Source organism: Delphinus delphis, chromosome 1, assembly GCF_949987515.2.
Source record: "Delphinus delphis chromosome 1, mDelDel1.2, whole genome shotgun sequence".
NCBI classification, from domain to species: Eukaryota; Metazoa; Chordata; class Mammalia; order Artiodactyla; family Delphinidae; genus Delphinus; species Delphinus delphis.
This window is the reverse complement of record NC_082683.1, coordinates 91,579,660-91,597,912: the sequence shown is the minus strand read 5'-3', so window position 1 is coordinate 91,597,912 and position 18,253 is coordinate 91,579,660.

The window sequence follows — 18,253 nt, the reverse complement described above, 5'->3', positions numbered from 1 at the left end:
ATTTGCAGCAACGTGAATGGCCCTACAGATTATCATACTACATGAAGTAAGTCAGAAAGAGAAAGACAAATACCATATGATATCTCTTATATGTGGAATCTAAAAAAGGATACAAATGAACTTATCTACAAAACATAAACAGACTCACAGAGGTAGAGAACAGACTTGTGGTTGCAGGGAGTGGGGGTAGGGGAGGGATGGATTGGGAGTTTGGGATTAGTAGATGCAAACTATTATGTAGTTATTATAAAGTCTTACTATATAGTACAGGGAACTATATTCAATACCCTGTGATAAACCATAGTGGAAAAGAATATGAAAAAGAATGTATATATGTGTATAACTGAATCACTTTGCTGTACAGTAGAAATTAACACATTGTAAATCAACTATACTTCAACAAAATAAATTTTTAAATAAAAACAGAAAAACAATAGACATATACAAAATAGATGAATGATGATCCCTTATTTTATAAGCTTTAGTCTATCCTTAAATTATACTCCAATTCACAATTAAGAGAGTCACGTGAAAGAATTCATCAGCACCTACAAGCACAAATTTTTTTTATCAATTATATGGCATATAACTAAGTGCTTACTGCTTATCAGATAGCTAATGATAATTGTTACTTTATGGCATGACTGTTCTATTTCTGTAATTTTTAAATTAACTTTATTGAAGTAAATTTACACACAAAAATGCGCTGATTAGTTCTGACAGAGGTATGCATTGGGTCATCTACTACCACAGTCAAGATAGAGAATGTGTTTAACATCCCAAAGAACCCCTTTAGAGCCTAATGAACTAAATTCCACTTTCAACATAGTCTCAGTTAACCACTGACTAGGAAAAAACTGTAAACACAGGACTTAAGATAGGAAATTTGGACTAGAAATCATATGTATTCAGTGTCTGTGTCTATTACAATGGCAAAAATAAATAAATAAAATGATGCAAATACTGGCAAAATGACACATTAGTATATATTAAGCATTGTGTAAGCTATCAGTATCTCTTGGATTTTTGGATCTATGAGGATGATTTCTTCATTTTCATTCCATAGACTGAAGATTCACCTAAAAGTGGGATCTGTAACTTTGTACAATCTTCTATTTGGAGTATATTTTTCTCTATATCTGGAAGGTCAGGATCCAAGCAGAGAAATATTTTCAGAGAAAAATTTTAATCACGTGTTAAAAAAAAACTTGGCTAAGAAATTTAGATTTTGTTCAATGGGAAAGCATGAGTGTGGTAAAAATTCTTTAATGGGGCATAAGTAAATGAATCATTTATGCATGTTAGAGCTAATTGAAGATTAAATAATCTAAGAATTCCCTTATCTTTTTTCTTAAAATATTTAGGCAGTTTGTATTTTTTAATTTATTTTGTATAATATTTCTTTTCCTATCTAAGGAAAATTTAAGTACTAACTGCTTCACTATACCATATAGATAATCCATATTTTACACATTAATAAATTTCATTGTTCCTTATCACTCATGAGTCAGGCGTCAGTCATACCTTTGACTATGATCCTGTTTCATTTCTCATAACAAATTGATGTAATTTCTTTGACTTTTGGTTTTCCTATATATTATCACATAAATACTTAAATTTAACTGAGCAAAATGTTTCACCTTGATTTTCTCTTCAGCTGATGATGGTATAATATACCATCACATATTCTGACCACCAAATATAAACTGCTTTCAAGATAATGATGGTATCAACTATGTCAGGGAGGTAGATGATCCCTCAGTCATTATAGATTGACACTCTCAGTAATGTATCTCAGGTGAAGAACCTACTGTTATGCAGGAGAATTATACTTTCTTGAGCATAAAGCAGTAGTGAGGGAGTTACCTCTATCTCAGATCTTGAAAATGGTGAGTGCACAATTGCCAATATGAGCAAGGCATCAGTGAAAATCATGCAGAAGCAGGGTAACTTTTAGGGCAAATTACTAAAATTTTTGAATTTTGAATCAAAATTAATGAAGTTTTGACTGCTGGAAATGCATCCACTAAAACCCTATGCCTAAACATATATAAGAAAACAAGGGCTTCCCTGGTGGCGCAGTGGTTGAGAGTCCGCCTGCTGATGCAAGGGACGCGGGTTCGTGCCCCGGTCCGGGAAGATCCCACATGCCGTGGAGCGGCTGGGCCCGTGAGCCACGGCCGCTGAGCTTGCGCGTCCGGAGCCTGTGCTCCGCAACGGGAGAGGCCACAACAGTGAGACGCCCGCGCACCGCAAAAAAAAAAAAAAAAAAAGAAAACAATATGAGATTGTTTAGTATATAAAAATAGATTTCACAGTCGATATATTTGTAGATACAAAATGCATTTTTCCCCAAAAAATTAAGCATTGATGTTTGCTTAAATTTATATGAAATGAAAAAAATGAGTGGAAGAATACACCAAAATTTGAAGTTTTGTTACTAACAGGAAGTATATAGTAACATATGTGGGTTGAAGTGGAGATTAAATAGTTTAAGAACAAACTTTTATTTTAGAGTAGTTTTATTTTTACAGAAAAGTTGCAATGATAGTACAACTATTTCCTATAAAATCCATATCCAGTTTTCCCAATATTAACATATTACATTAGTATGGTAATTAATCACAGCTAATGAATTAATATTGATACATTATTATTAACTAAACTTCATACATTATTCAGATATCCTTAGTTTTTGCCTAATATCTTTTTTCTATGCCAGGATTCCATCCAAGATAGAAATAACTATTTCTATATGTATCCATTTGTGTCTGCATTAAGCTAACCATGAGTTCATACTATCTTCAACTCTAATCTACTAACATGTGGATCATTCTAGCTTTCTCACCCTACTTGTCAAAAACTACCCACTCCAACAGTGAAAAACCTGGCTCCTAACACCTGCCATCTGTTTATTTCATTATTGAATTCTAATATGTATTCATGTACAATGATTTCAGAATTGTCATACCCCCATATTAAAACACTTTACCAAATACAACATAATGCTTACGTACAGTTTCATTCATTTTTAATCTTACCATCTTCATTCATTTACAGAGTTACTACCCATTTAAGTTTGGTTATTTCACACATTTATAATGCATTTAGATTATTTTGTCACAGTCTGCATTCCATCTTGGAAATTCCTGACCACTTAATTTTTTTAAGGTTCAATCTTTGTGCTGTAAAATTCAATGCATTTGACATGCATAGTGTCATTAATTCACCATTTTGGTGTCATACAGACTAGTTTTCCTGCCCTAAAATATCCTCTATTGTGCTTCATCTATTCAAACCCCACCTGCAACTCTGGGCAACAATGATCTGTTTATTGCCTGGGTCATTTTGTGTTTTCTAGAATGTCATATGAATTGAATCATATAGTAAGTAGCTTTTTCATACTGGTTGCTTTCACTTAATAATATACATTATTTGTGCCTTGAAAGCTCATTTCTTTTTATTGCAAAATAATATTCCATTGTAGGGATGTACCACAGTTTCCGATTTGTATATCCATTCTCTTTGAAGAACATCTTGATTGCTTCCAGTTTGGGCCAATAATGAATAAAGCTGCTATAGACATTCACATTCAGGTTTTTGTGTGAGCAAGTTTTCAAAACTATTGGGTAAATATGGGAACAAGATTGCTGGACTGTATGTTAAGATTGTGTTTAAGATTTATAAGAAACTTCCAGTCTGTCTTCCAAAGTGGTTGTACAATTTTGCATTCCAACTATCACTGTGTGAGAGTTCTGGCTGCTCTACATCCTCACCAGTAGTTGAGACTGTCAGTTTTTTTTATTTCAACCATTTTTTTAGGTGTGTGATAGTACCTCTCTGTTGTTTTAGTCTGCATTTCTTTAATGACAAGTGATGTTGAGTCTTTCTGTATACCTATTTTCCATCTGTATATCTTCTTTGATAAAGTGTCTGTTCAGATGTTTTGCCCATTATTTAACTGGATTTTTTTATTGTTGAGTTTTAAACATTCTTTGTATATTTTGTATATGATCCTTTGTCATGTATGTTTTACAAATATTTTCTCTTAGTCTGTGCCTTGTCTTTTCATTCTCTTAACTGTCTTTCAGAGCAAAAATGTTTACTTTTATATTATTAACATCTTTAAATTAAAATTCTATATTGTATTCTTATCTTCATTATATAGGTTATTTTTATTACTAAAAATAAAACAGACAATAAAATAAATATTTAGAAGTAGTTTCCCAAATACTTTAATAATAAATTATATCTGTGCATATCTTTGTATATGTTTACATTATATTTTAGAAACTAATGTTTACAAAGTGAGCAAATGGTCACTCAGATGCTGTTTGCTTTATAAATTCTCTTATGTTTCTTGTCACAAATGGAAGCTCCATATCCAATTGCCTTTTTTTATATTCCCAATATACACACCATTCAAAACAGAGATTATAGTTGTTAATTTAAAAAGGAATTAAATTCTATTAATTATTTTTCTAATTAATTTTATAATTTTAAACAAAATTTCAGAAATACTGGTTTCAAAATATTTCTGGACAACATCTTTTGCATTGAAAGCATCACAAATTTCAGTTAGAAGTACTTGTTATTCTCTATTGCTAACTTCACTATATAAAAATAATTCTGATCCATTCAGTTACAGAAAACATACAATATTTCAAAATGATATGTAGAAAGTTTTCAGAACTCAGTTAAAATATTTTTAACTGATTAAAGCCTTCAAATAGATTTTTTGAGCTACAGCAATCCATGCAGAAAATCCCTTTGTTAGGTTTCATGATAGTAAAACTAAAAGCATACCAAATTATGATTATCCTATTTTCAAAATCTCAGACATCTTTTTGTCTTAAAGGCAGTATTTAAACACAGTCCTTTTATTGCAGGCCTGCACACTTTACAGTTCCACTGTGTGTATGATTAAGGTATGATTGAGGCATGAGAGGTGAGAGACTTCTAGGAAATATAATTACTGTGCTTGACAAACCTTGAAGAGCTTGAAAATGTCATAGTGCTATAAGCTCAGGTTGTAATTGTGACATCACAAGTGTTTCCTATGAGAAAGCGAGCGAGTGAAGTCTTACAAACAGAAATTATAGGAAGTAATTGAAGGCTAGACTGAACTCTTCACTGGAATGATAAAAAGCCTTTACCAGTGATTTTTGTTATCCTTCAATTACTTACATTTCAATTACACTCTCTCTAATACCAGCTCTCCTATTCATCCTGTTAAACACACATTCAATAGCTGTATTTTTCTTACTAACCATTCACTGGAAAAAGTAAAATATTTTTTAAAGGCCTGTATAGCTAAGAGGACTGATGGTGGACATAAGTGATACTTACATTTATGAGAGTATTGCAAGTCAGCCACAGATTCATACAAATAATGGGTAGCTATCATTGGCTATGTGAAAATTATTTTGAAAGATTTTTCAAGTAAAGTAGTTGTATCAGTTAAGAATAAGCAAGCATTTATCCAAAGCTCATTGCCCTGCAAAGCAAATTAAAATAAACCTAGAGAAGATCACAGTAATGGTCTGAAGACATAAACAAACCAAGCTCACTTGGTTAAATTGTCATTTATTTCAATTTTCTTAGTATATATCTTTTTATTATTATTATTATTCCAATTACAAAGTTATACCTAATTTGCATACCTGTGAAATGTGACCATACATATCATACCCTTAGACAAACAGTCTCTACCCTTTCTTTCTGTATGGCTATTTCTAGCCACACAAGATAATTTAGCAATACTTCTAGAAGTATTAATTACGAGTGAAACCTGTTGCTCTTAACAGTATTTTTATTTTATAGTGGTCCACTTTAAACTCCTGGTTCCAAATGAGTAACCTGTCTGTAACAAGAAAAAATATCACTTAAACTTACACTAATCATAGTGTTCACGATCCAAGAGGTGGCAGCAAAGAACTAATTGGAAATTCTCTCTGTACATTGATTTGCCAGCAAAAGAGGTATATGTAGACTAGACAAGAAGTACTGCAAGGGGGTAGAGTTGAACCAAGAGCATGAAATTAGTTCATGCAGGGCAATCTTAAAAATGTTAATCTAGGGTCCTTAAACAGAACATCTCGAAATATACTAAGTTAACATTCAAAACACCAGTTACAAAGGCTAGGGGAGAAGAAGCTGATAATAAAGCAAGGAGTCAAAATCCAAGCCTTTAAAGTAATAGTGCTTAAAATGCCAAAAATCAGGTTGAAATAAGGTATCCTGACTAATCATCAATGGCTAAGTGTTTCAATGCTGTGCAATATTCTTATGTTGACTTGAAAGATGATTATCTTACATTGAGTTCAGAGTCACTTAAAAATCAGTCTTTTAAATATAAATAAAAGTCTAATCTTCCTTTGACAAAAATATCTTGAGTTTTTATGATTAGCTCAGTATTGAAATACATGCTAAAGAAATAAATATAAATAAAACTGTTTTACTTTCAAACTAATAGCTTTAGATAAAAAGGCATCATTGAGAACATGGTAAAAATATTTTGATCAAAAGTTGAATTTATCTAAAAGTTCTAACAATTTTAAAGTATAGACATTTAAAAATTATATCAAAATAATTAAAACAAAAATAAAGGATATTACAAGAAAATACTGGAAAACCTAACATCCTTGTGTGAGATTTCAATACACTTTTTCAGAAATTGATAGGTCAAGCAGATAACAATTAAAAAATATGTTGAAAAATTAATAACAAAGTCAATGTTTTAGCTAATGCATGAATAGAGAGTTATACATCTAACAATGGAAAAATATTCAGTTTACTGAAGAGTACATGGAGTAACATGTACAAAAAATAACTATGGCCTTACAATAAATAATAATCTTAAATAATCAGTAAATAATCTTAGAGAATTATTATCACAGATAGTCCATTCTCTTTTACAACAAAAACAAATTAAAAGTCAATAGCAGAAAGCTATATTAAAACTTCCATATATTTGAAAAATTTAACATATACTTCAGTTATGGTTAAAGAAGAATTAATGGAAATAAAAATAAACAATTCCATGGCATTGAAAACACCACATACAAAACTGTGAAAGCAGTGCTTAAAGAGCAATTTATAGACTTAATAGTTTATTCTATATCTACTTTAATTATTTCTTCATAAATGTTAATTTCTGCAAATCAAAGCATCATTCTATATAACTTCTGATGATCTTGATGTTTTATAAAATATCCAAATTTCAGGTCACCGATGATTTTTTCTTACATGGAAAATAAAGATATATGCCAATCAATTGAAGGACACATCATTTAAGCTTCTATAATGAAAGAAAACAATTCCCCTAATTAAAATATGATACATTATATTTTAAAAACTCATCCTGATTTCCAAAATGTTAAAATTTTGGAAACAAATGTATCTAACAATTCATAAAACACAGTATACTTATGCCCATTTTTAGGGAACATCTTTTTGTTTTTCTAATTGGTTTAAATTCAGAGGAAATTAAATATTTTTTGTCAGTAACCAAAATGTCTAGCCAGATATCAAATACCCACAATGAAAAATATTAGCAAGTTTAGTCTGTATCAAGTAAAAGAATTGAATTGTCACTCACATTATTTTCTTGAAAAGGATAATGATTATATAACTGAAACATTTAGATGTGAAATTAAGCAGGTAGAAAACAAATTGTTTATGTATAACTAGAAAAAAGATATGATTGCAAGGAAATACTAGGAAGGTCTCTAGCACTACAAGTTTATTCAAACACTCTCCTACACATACTTCATATTGCTTATTGTTTTACATTTTGCATGACAGTTTTTAATCCTTAGAAATCCTCTCACTGTTGCGGCCTCTCCCGTTGCAGAGCACAGGCTCCGGACGCGCAGGCTCAGCGGCCATTGGCTCACGGGCCCAGCCGCTCCGCGGCATGTGGGATCTTCCCGGACCAGGGCACGAACCTGTGTCCCCTGCATCGGCAGGCTGACTCTCAACCACTGCCCCACCAGGGAAGCCCCAAGAAAAATAACTTTTATGTAGAACTCTACTATAAACCCTTTTAAACATTACTACACTTGTTTTGAATTTTTATTTTAATTTATATTATATGCTTAATTCATCCTGATTGTGAGAAAGTTTAAAATAACTTTTTAAAACAGAAAATTATCAGGAATAAAATTACCATCACTGTATTTTCTAATTATGTAGGTTGGATAATTTGGAAAATAATAATGGAGAAAGCTGTACATCCCACATAAAATGAAGAGTCTTTCTTCACTTTTAGGGAATTTCTTCTTTATTTATTTCTTCATTGCTTTTCTCATAATCTTTTCCTAGAAATTCTATTAGATGGATTTCAGAAACTCTGGATGATTTCTTCATTTGTTTTAAATTTTCTCTTGTAATTTCCATATCTCCATCAATTTGGCACTTCCTAATGGAAATTGCTGTGCCCTGATGTACAGTCACTCTAATTATTATAAACAAATGTTCCAGTTATTATGGCTGCATAGTAAATTACCTCATAATTCAGTGACATAAAACAATGATTTATTATGCTTGTGGATTTTGTGGGTCAGGAATCTGAACAGTTCATGACAGGGATAGTTTGTCTTTGCTCCATAATATGTGGGACCTCAAACTGGATGACTCAAAGGCTTGGGGCTAGAATCACCTGAAGCTTTGCCTACTCACAACGTGTTTGGAGAATGAAGCTCACCGGTGGCTTACATTAGTTGAGGTTGTTGAACAGAGCCCCTAAACTTGGCATCTCCATATAGCCTGGGCTTCTTCACTGCAGGGTGTCTGGACCACAGGGTAAACATCCCAAGAGAGAGCGAGTCAGGTGAAACCATATCATCTTTTATTACCTATATTCAGAAGTCACACAATATCACTTCTTATATTCCATTCATAGAGGCAATAACAAGATCCCACTGAGTTCAAGGAGAAGGGAAAAAAATTCTTCTCTTGATGAGACCAGTAACATTCTGGAGTGAAACCAGAAATATCGCAAGGGACAATTCTGTAAAATGCAATCTGCCACAACTAATCTCTTTCTATGAATTTATTGTCAAGGAGGGAAAATAATTGACTTGGTAGAGGATAAGGGGTAAGAAAACATTTTTATTAATTTGAGAGACAATAAGAATTTTTATGCTAGTCAGAATGATTCAGAGTTAGAAAAATTGATGATAGCAGAGAAAGGGAATGCATGCAAGAATGAAGTTCTTACAAACTAGGTAGGATCTGATCCAGAACAAACAGATGGAATTGGCCTTTGAGAGGGCCACTTCTTCCATCTTTCATTGTAATGATAGAAAACACAGAGACTTTGGTTTTAGTTATAGATAGGCATTATTTGTTTAACAAACACTAATATTGGTTTATTATATGTAAGACTTTGTTTTAGGTAGTTTATATATGTTAACTGAATCCTTACTACAACCCTACAATATTATATTATTCCTGTGTTACTTACAGATAAGGAAACCGAGGCACAGGAAAGAAAAATGACTTGCTCAATATCACACAGTTGATGATTGGGAGTTGGGATTCAAAGCCCACCACGTGAGTTCCAGAAAACATGTTAAGCACTAGGCTAAACTGCCTCTATTGGCCAACTTAGTTGAAAAAAGATAAATGAGTTTCCAAAAGATTGTTCCCATTTTTAATCAATAAGAACGAGTTTGTCACCCAAGAGCATCATAAACACACTACCTTAAAGACCAGATATAACCTAACATTTATTGGGGGAAATCTTATAAGCAGAAGCATGTTAGAGTTCACTCAACCCCCAGAACTCTCATTATTCCACAGCACAGGCTGTACAAGGAAGTTCCATACACAGAGAGGCCAAGGTTCCAGCAGAGACGATCCTGGATAGGCTACAGATGGACCTTTGCCAGAAGGTACTCCAAGAGGATGAACAAACCTGTCCTACACTGTGTTACATACTTATAGGTTAGCCTAAACTGGACTACAAAACTTCTATTTTCTTTAAGTAATAAATATTTCAAGGTAAGCTAAAGAATACTGGAGAGTGTGCACACTCAGGTCCAAGTTCTGCACACTGAGGACTCTGAAAAAAGCCAGGAATGCTGACATCAGCCAAAGGCCTTTTTTGCTGCCCAGAAGAGAAAGCTCTCCACTGAAGTGCCAAAAGGATAAAGGAATAATCCTCCATATCACCCAGATTTTTCTGTCATCAAAGATGATATTATCATTAGAAGACAGAAGTGAGACTATGTTGAGAAGTGGTTTGGGTATGGAAAATGCAAAAACAAATTTATTACGGAAATTTAGTGGTATAATTTATTAGTGCCGAATGCCAACGTAAGGCTGAGGGTTACAAGTTTAAAGAGAGCAGTTAACATTGTTTTGAGAGGTTTTCAGGTAATATATAGCTTTTTGAAAACAGTTTACTGAGCTTTTAACTAAAGTTAGGGCTTTATCAACTTGATATAATTAATGAGCAAGTGTCAAAAGTATTAATAATGTGTGTAAGGAAGTTTTGCAACATAGGATCTAATATTTGTAGGCAAGGAAGAGAAAATATGAAAGGAGTGATGAACAGTGAAAGAGAGAAGTAGTTTAGTTTGATGTTACTAGCTTACTGTGAATCCATTTTGGCATCTTTTTGTTCCCCTAAAACTTCACAAAACCTAGTTTTAAATAGTTACTCTGGATAATTTTCTGAGAAAACTCTTTAGAGTTATATTCAAACTTTGAAAATATTAGACTTTTAAAAACACTAAATCCTAGTGAGTTTTCTATAAGATTAATACATATATATTACTAGTTGCCATAAAGGTAATAATGTTCCTAAACTCTCACTCCTTGGAATTTATTTATTCTAAGATAATGATACATTTTAAGGAAAAATCGCATTTAAAGGAGAAACATGGATATCTCTGAATACTTATAGCACTCCGATATTTTTCTAATGTTTAGTCTTATTTGTACATGATCTTATTTCTAGTTTTCTCTCTAACCTCAATGGGAATGATCATACTACATATTGCTGACATCTAGACTCTTCAACTAGTGGATAACTAGTGGGATAAAGGGTTCAGTGGAAGAAAAAATAAAAAGGCATAGCCTCCCTCTAAAATTGCTCAATGGCCTAATGTTGGAAAAGGAAATTTGTCAAACTGAATATTTCTGGATCCCTTTGATGTACAAGCAATGGATACAATGTAATGTGTACTTTTTGGATTGATCTCACATCAACACATTAGAGCAGCAGGAGATCCCCAGTGGTCTGGGCCTAAGAGAAAAGGAAACTTCTCCTTCTCCAGGGTTAGAGGGTGTTTTTCTTGTATTTTCTTCCAGATGAAATTGGTCTTCACATGTGCTCTTGGGCAAAAGCATTTGCTGCCTTTCCATTTGCTAATAACTTAATATTTTGTTCTTTAGTGGAGGAAGTACCAGGTAGGGTAGCTGTGGTCCCTGCACTCATCCAGCCTTGCATCACCAAGGGAAGCATTGTCTTATATACTGCCCTGTCCCAGTCTTTGTGAGGATCCAGTGTGTTCTACAGAAAAGAGCCTATGAGTATGTGCAAACTCCTTCGTGTCTACATTTTTAGATTCTACATCCTCATGCTATTTCACACTCGGCCTTTAACAATTCATTAAAAACAATTGCTGATTTCTTCCTGTCTACTTGTGTGGAGACCTTTTCTTTCTCTTATTGCCACAGACTGGCTAATGTTCACATCCCATATCTCCTTTGAAATTCTTTTTCTTTCTTTTAATTCTAGTCTAGCTGGTTGTTCTGTGACTCCAGCACTCTGAATTCATGATTTAGTATACTATCCGACTTGTTCTTGTTGTTAAATTAGAAATGACACTTCTTTTTCTAGCTTTTCTATTCAAGATAGAAATCAGAAGCCTTAATCACACTCCTGGGCATATATCCAGAGAAAAACATGGTCCGAAAGGATACATGCACCCCAATGTTCATTGCAGCACTGTTTACAATAGCCAATACATGGAACCAACCAAAATGTCCATCAACAGAGGAATGAATAAAGAAGATGTGGTACATATATAGAATGGAATATTACTCAGCCATTAAAAAGAATGAAATAATGCCATTTGCAGCAACATGGATGGACCTAGAGATTGTTATACTAAGCGAAGTAAGTTAGACAGAGAAATAGAAATAGCATATGGTATCATACAGGGAATCTAAAAAGAAATGATACAAATGAACTTATTTACAAAACAAAAACAGACTGACAGACTTAGAGAATGAACTTATGGTTACTGGGGGGAAGGGTGGGTGGAAGGGATAGTTAGGGAGTTTGGGATTGACATGTACACACTGCTATATTTAAAATGGATAACCAAAAAGGACCTACTGTATAGAACAAGGAACTCTGCTCAATATTATGTAAGAACCTAAATGGGAAAAGAATTTGAAAAAGAATAGATACATGTATATGTATAACTGAATCACTTTGCTATACACCTGAAACTAACACAACATTGTTAATCAACTATGCTAACATTGTTAATCAACTATGCTTCAATAAAAAATAAAAAGTTAAAAAAAATAAAATAAAATAAACCAAAAAAAAGAAGACTTGCACTATTTAATCTTAAACTGGTGGCCAGGGAGGAGTTTTAATTAATAAAATTCCAAAGCTTTTAACTTGTATTCATTGAATCAAAAATCCCTATATCAAGATTTCAAAGAAAACTTCAAGGTATGCTCTTGGATAGCTCTTGATGAAGATTGCTATTTGTTTATATTTTTTAAAATATACAGTTTGTTTTAGGGTATAAAATTTTTCCTAAACAGGGGGTGGCAGTGATCAGAAAAAAATTGCATGACAGGGGCAGAAATCTTCTCAAAAAGGTTTACATTCCACTTTCGGATATTTTAACTTATTTAATATTCAAATAATTTTATGACATAGGTTCTATTAATATCCTTATTTTACACAGATGAAATCAAAGAAGGTGAACGTAAGTAACTACTCAAGAACATCAAACTAGTCATTGGCCATGCCAATATTCAAACCAGGAAGTCTGGATAAAGAAGTTATATTCTTAGTCTCTATGCCAGCTGCCTCCCAAGATAGGTTATTAAAGAAAATAAATGAGGAGTATTCTTAATGATTATTTTGCTTAGAACCTATAATATAAGCTCTGAATACATTATCCAAAGAAACCAATAGAGGTCATTTAACTATAATAATCATAAATAGATATTTTGAAATTGGGAGCCTAGAATTATACTCTAAATTAACTTTAAGATGTCATGTAATTAAACATTGTATTATTGGTTATAGAAACGTTTTTCTCTTCTACTAACAGAATATTGAGTAACATATGAATTTGTATTTCTTTTTAATCACTTTTTTTTTTTTTTTTTTTGGCAGTACGCGGGCCTCTCACTGTTGTGGCCTCGCCCGTTGTGGAGCACAGGCTCCGGACGCGCAGGCTCAGCGGCCATGGCTCACGGGCCCAGCCGCTCCGCGGCATGTGGGATCTTCCCAGACCGGGGCACGAACTCGTGTCCCCTGCATCGGCAGGCGGACTCTCAACCACTGCGCCACCAGGGAAGCCCTCTTTTTAATCACTTTTACATAAGCCTCTAGAGATAAAATGTTTTATAAAATACAACAAAAAATAAAGCTGGATCAATGGGTACGTTTTGTTGGACATAGTCTCCCAAGACTAGAAATGTCTTCCTATACCCTACTGACAAAGGAAGCTGATAATCCTAATCCCTACAATAATAATCATAATCCCTACAGTGATACAGAGACACACAAAAAATGTATTTCCTGAAAATGTATGTTTGTTAAGCACATATTATTTAGCAGGAAATGCAATAGTTCTTTTGATACATATTATCTCATTTACATACCCAGATTTTCCCTAAGAGATCAATATCAATTTCTCAGTCTTATAGATGAGGAGACTCATTTTCTTGGAGGTTAAAATCATTTGATAGAGATCACACTGAGATTATTTTATCTGAATTTAAATCTAGTTGCTTAACTCATAAATAAACAGACTTCAGACTTGAGAAAAGCACATGTTTACATGTGTTAACAAACACCCTGAACCTTAACAGACATTGCTTGAAGGCTAAAAGAAATAATTATGGTCTTAAAGGCTAGCAGGTAATGGCTCTGAAAACAAATGTGTAAACTCATTTTTACTTTATTAATAACGTATCCCTATTGTCAGCGTCTGCACAGGAAATTCTGGGATTACATTCTTTATTTTAATGACAGAGTGACTAGGAAGACTAGGATTGTAGTATATGTATCATGCAAAAAATGCTAAATTATTTACTAAATATATTCATATTAGTAATGTTCAGTGATAACTGGGTTGGTACTATTTAGTGATAATAAAATAAATAAGTAGAACTAAATATAAAAGAACTGCAAATGTACATAGCATTCTTGGGATCAAAATTCAAAGATCTCAAAGATCTCAATCAGCTGTATACAGAATAATTGTTCATTGTAGAGCAAATTGGGAAAGATTCTATTTTTTAGGAGGCTATGTATCTAACAGTTGCTTTACTGTGGGCTTGAGTGTGATGTATCAATACTTTACACATCCAAACATTTCAAGTCAGAATTAGACAGTAAAACTGCAGATTTACTTGGAGTTATTAATTTAGTGTTGCTGACTTTGGCAGAGTTTAGGAACATTTATTTTTCTTAATGTTTTCGCTCCTATGTCCTCAGGTAATTCACAGCCTGCCTTGGGATAGTTCTAATCTTTCCAGTAAAATTTAGTCTCGCCTGATTAATTTTGTCTGGTATTCTTTTTCTCCCAGTATGCTCGTATTTCTTTTTAATCTCTTTTCACTAAGGAAATACTCGTTCTATTTAACTGAGTTAGATGATGGGTTAAATATATTATTATTAGAAAGATTAAAAAAAATATACCACAAAGCAACTAATTACTTCTTAGTAAAATGAGGATAAAGTATAAAATTATGAGTATAATAGCTACATCTTCAGTGAAGCTCAGAAGAGCACATTTTGTTTTTGACCCAGGCAGTAATCCTATGCCTCTGTATAAGCTGTTAGTGTACTTCTTTTGCACTTACTCTGGAGAGGAAGGACATGACTTATAGAAGGGAGAGGATTCAACTTTCCAAATTAGTTGCTAGGTTGAAATTAGAAATCCAGTTTCTAGCTCAGTACAGCAACATTGGTATCTTTCCTCTTGGAAGCAGAGGTTGTTTAAACTTCCCTCTTTTGATGTTTGCAACAGTACTAAATTCAGAATAAGACTAGAGAGATGTTTGTCTGACAAGGAAATAAGACTAAGGATCCGATTCACCTCTGGAAGCAACCTACTGAAGAGCTTACTCTGAGTTTTGAGCAAAGCTGTGTGTCTCTGCTTCTAGTAACTCCTTGTAGAATGACCTTCATGCCAGAATTTCAGGGGCATTGAGAGCATCAGTCTGTTACTATAATCGTTAAATTCTTCCTCTGGAGTGCACTTCATATGAAGGATATTCAAGTGAAGGACAGACTCTCGATTCTTAATGACTGAAGTTGCAGCTTTATATTTTCAGATAATATAAAATACAGACAAGGAGAAGTAAACAATAGTTTACTATGCGGAAAGGGTATAACTTTGCTCAAGGCTATTTTCCTCTAAGAGGGATATATCAGAAGACCACAGAACTATAATATATAACATGGTATAGAACTAATTCATTGCATTTTAAAATACTCATACCCTAAAACCATTTGATCTTCATGGGATCTAAAGAATTCCACATACCCTAAAATCATTTGACCTTCATGGGATCTAAAGAATTCCACATCCTATAAGGAAAGGGAAATGAAATCTAATTGGCCACTTACCCTATTACTCACATAATAATATTACTCACTTCAGAAGGCACTATGAATCCCTGTTGCCCAGAGCATAAAGCATAAATTCCTCAATGTCTTGCATAAAGTTCAATCAAATTTTTTATACTTTTTTCCCCCACCATTTCTTCCCCACACAGACCCTCTGCCCTAGGCAAATGGGTTAGAGACATCACCCATCACAGTCCCCTCCCCCACCACCAGCTACCCACTCTTGTCTCCTTCTTTGTCTTCTATTTCCTTCCCTCTCTAAGGCATCTTCTTTCACTAAGTCCCACTCCACCATTTTTATCACCACTTTTATCACCACTTTTATCACCACCAATTTATCACTTTAAATTCTCACACTTTTAAGGTTTCTCTCATGTAATATGGACAACAATAGCCAACAATTGTACAAAATAATTATTTGTGTCTATTAAGTTTTGTATATGCATTGCTTCTTATAATACTCAAAAAAATCACTAAATGTTAGGTATTATTATTTCTGTACTAGATTATAAACTCCATTAGGGAACTACAAGTGCTCAGTGGATATTGAAGGAATAACTTCCATTCTATGTATAAGAAAGTATATGTTCAATGGGATCAATTAATTTGGCAAAAACACACAAACAACATGAGTAGGGTCTGTGTGATTATAAGGAATGTGATGCTGGGGAAATTCTTTCAGTAAGAAAAACTCTTCACACATTATTTCACTTTATCCTAAAATATCTCTGAAAATGGGAATTATTATCTTCATTTTACAGATGTTTTCTAATTAGATAGAATCAAGATTTGTATGCAGCACAATCTGATCCCCAAGTCCAGGTTATATTGACATTGATGTTTTACATCTCACAATATAAAATAAATAGATAAAATGTTCAGTAGTACTTAAACTATTCACTAAAAAATCTACCATCTTATCTCTAGGTATTAATTCTACCTTAGCATCCTGAGCAGAAGTTTGGACAATCACAGCCATGTTCAGATGATACAATACCCTGCAAAATAAACCATCAATCTGTCGCTTTGTGTGGCTTAGTGATGGAATCAAATCAACTGAAGAGCTGATCACATTGATAATGATAAAACGAGTTATTATGACAGAGGAATTATATTAAATAGCAAAAATTAATTTGGCAGCAGCTCAGAGATATAATCTGGGTCTTTTCCAATAATATTTTGAGTACATTTTCCTTGCATTATGTATGTTTTGTGACCATTATCTTTCTTATTGTATCATTGGAATGAAACCATTTCTTTCTGTTGCCACGATGCAAACTGCCTTACTGAGAGATTAGATTGATTTGCTGGTTATATATATCCTTTTGCTAAGTGATGGCAAATGGTAAATTCGGCTCAGTAAGGAAATGGCAGTAAAGTACATTGTGTCTTATTCTATAGCTGAGATAATCAAGAACATATTGTTGAGAAAACAACTAAATCATAATGTTTAGAGGAGAAATATCTTTCAGCAGTCTGCTTTTTTCAGCAGATGCTTTTATCAACTAGTTTTTCATTTGCGAAATTAAAGTCCCTGAATTATAACAGATGGAATCAGAAAAATATGGAAAAGTTCATAGACCTAAATAACTCCATTTTGTAGAAAATGCTCGCCCCATATTATCAAATACATATTCAAAAACTGTATATCAGCTGACATTCTGTCAACTAGAAATCTCAGTTTATTGGCAAGAATGTGTTGCTGTAATGCATCATAAAATAGCTTAAAATGAGGAATTCAATGTATTGGAAGAAGTTGTAATGCATGCTGCCAAAATTGAAATTAAAAATTAAATTTGTGTTTTGTAAAGTTGAAGAGTTAAATATTTTCCCTGTGCTCATGTTCTCTGAAATTGGAATCTTATTTCTCCATAATATAGTTATCTGTCCTCAAATTGCATAGCTCACCATACAAGTTAACACTGGCTTGAATATCTGCCGTCTTAAATCTTCAGTGTATCCATTGCAAATTCAAGAATCCCATATATGTATATCTATCTATAACCTCTGTTTTCCCTACTTATTAAAGCAATAAATTTAGTTAAACTAATACCTTTAAAATCTTGGGGCCTAAATCATCACTAGTAAGCATTCTTCTATTTTTCTTTTCTTCCTTTTGTTTTTCCTTGTATACCACCTTCTACAAGCCTCTTTAAGTGCTGAGACATGAAGAGCTGAGACTTCAGTGGTGATCCCTGGGACCCCCAAAAGACTTAGAATTATAGCATTCTGTTTATTCTAGATTGCTCCAATTATCAGAATACTTGAGTTGCCCAGTTCCAGATTTTCATCTTCCTGACCTGGACCTTCAAGGACACTGATATTCTGTTTCACTATTATATGTCTTAGCATTGACAAAGGTCTCAATTTGACTCAAGCCAACCTACTGAAAAGGACCTTTCTTCT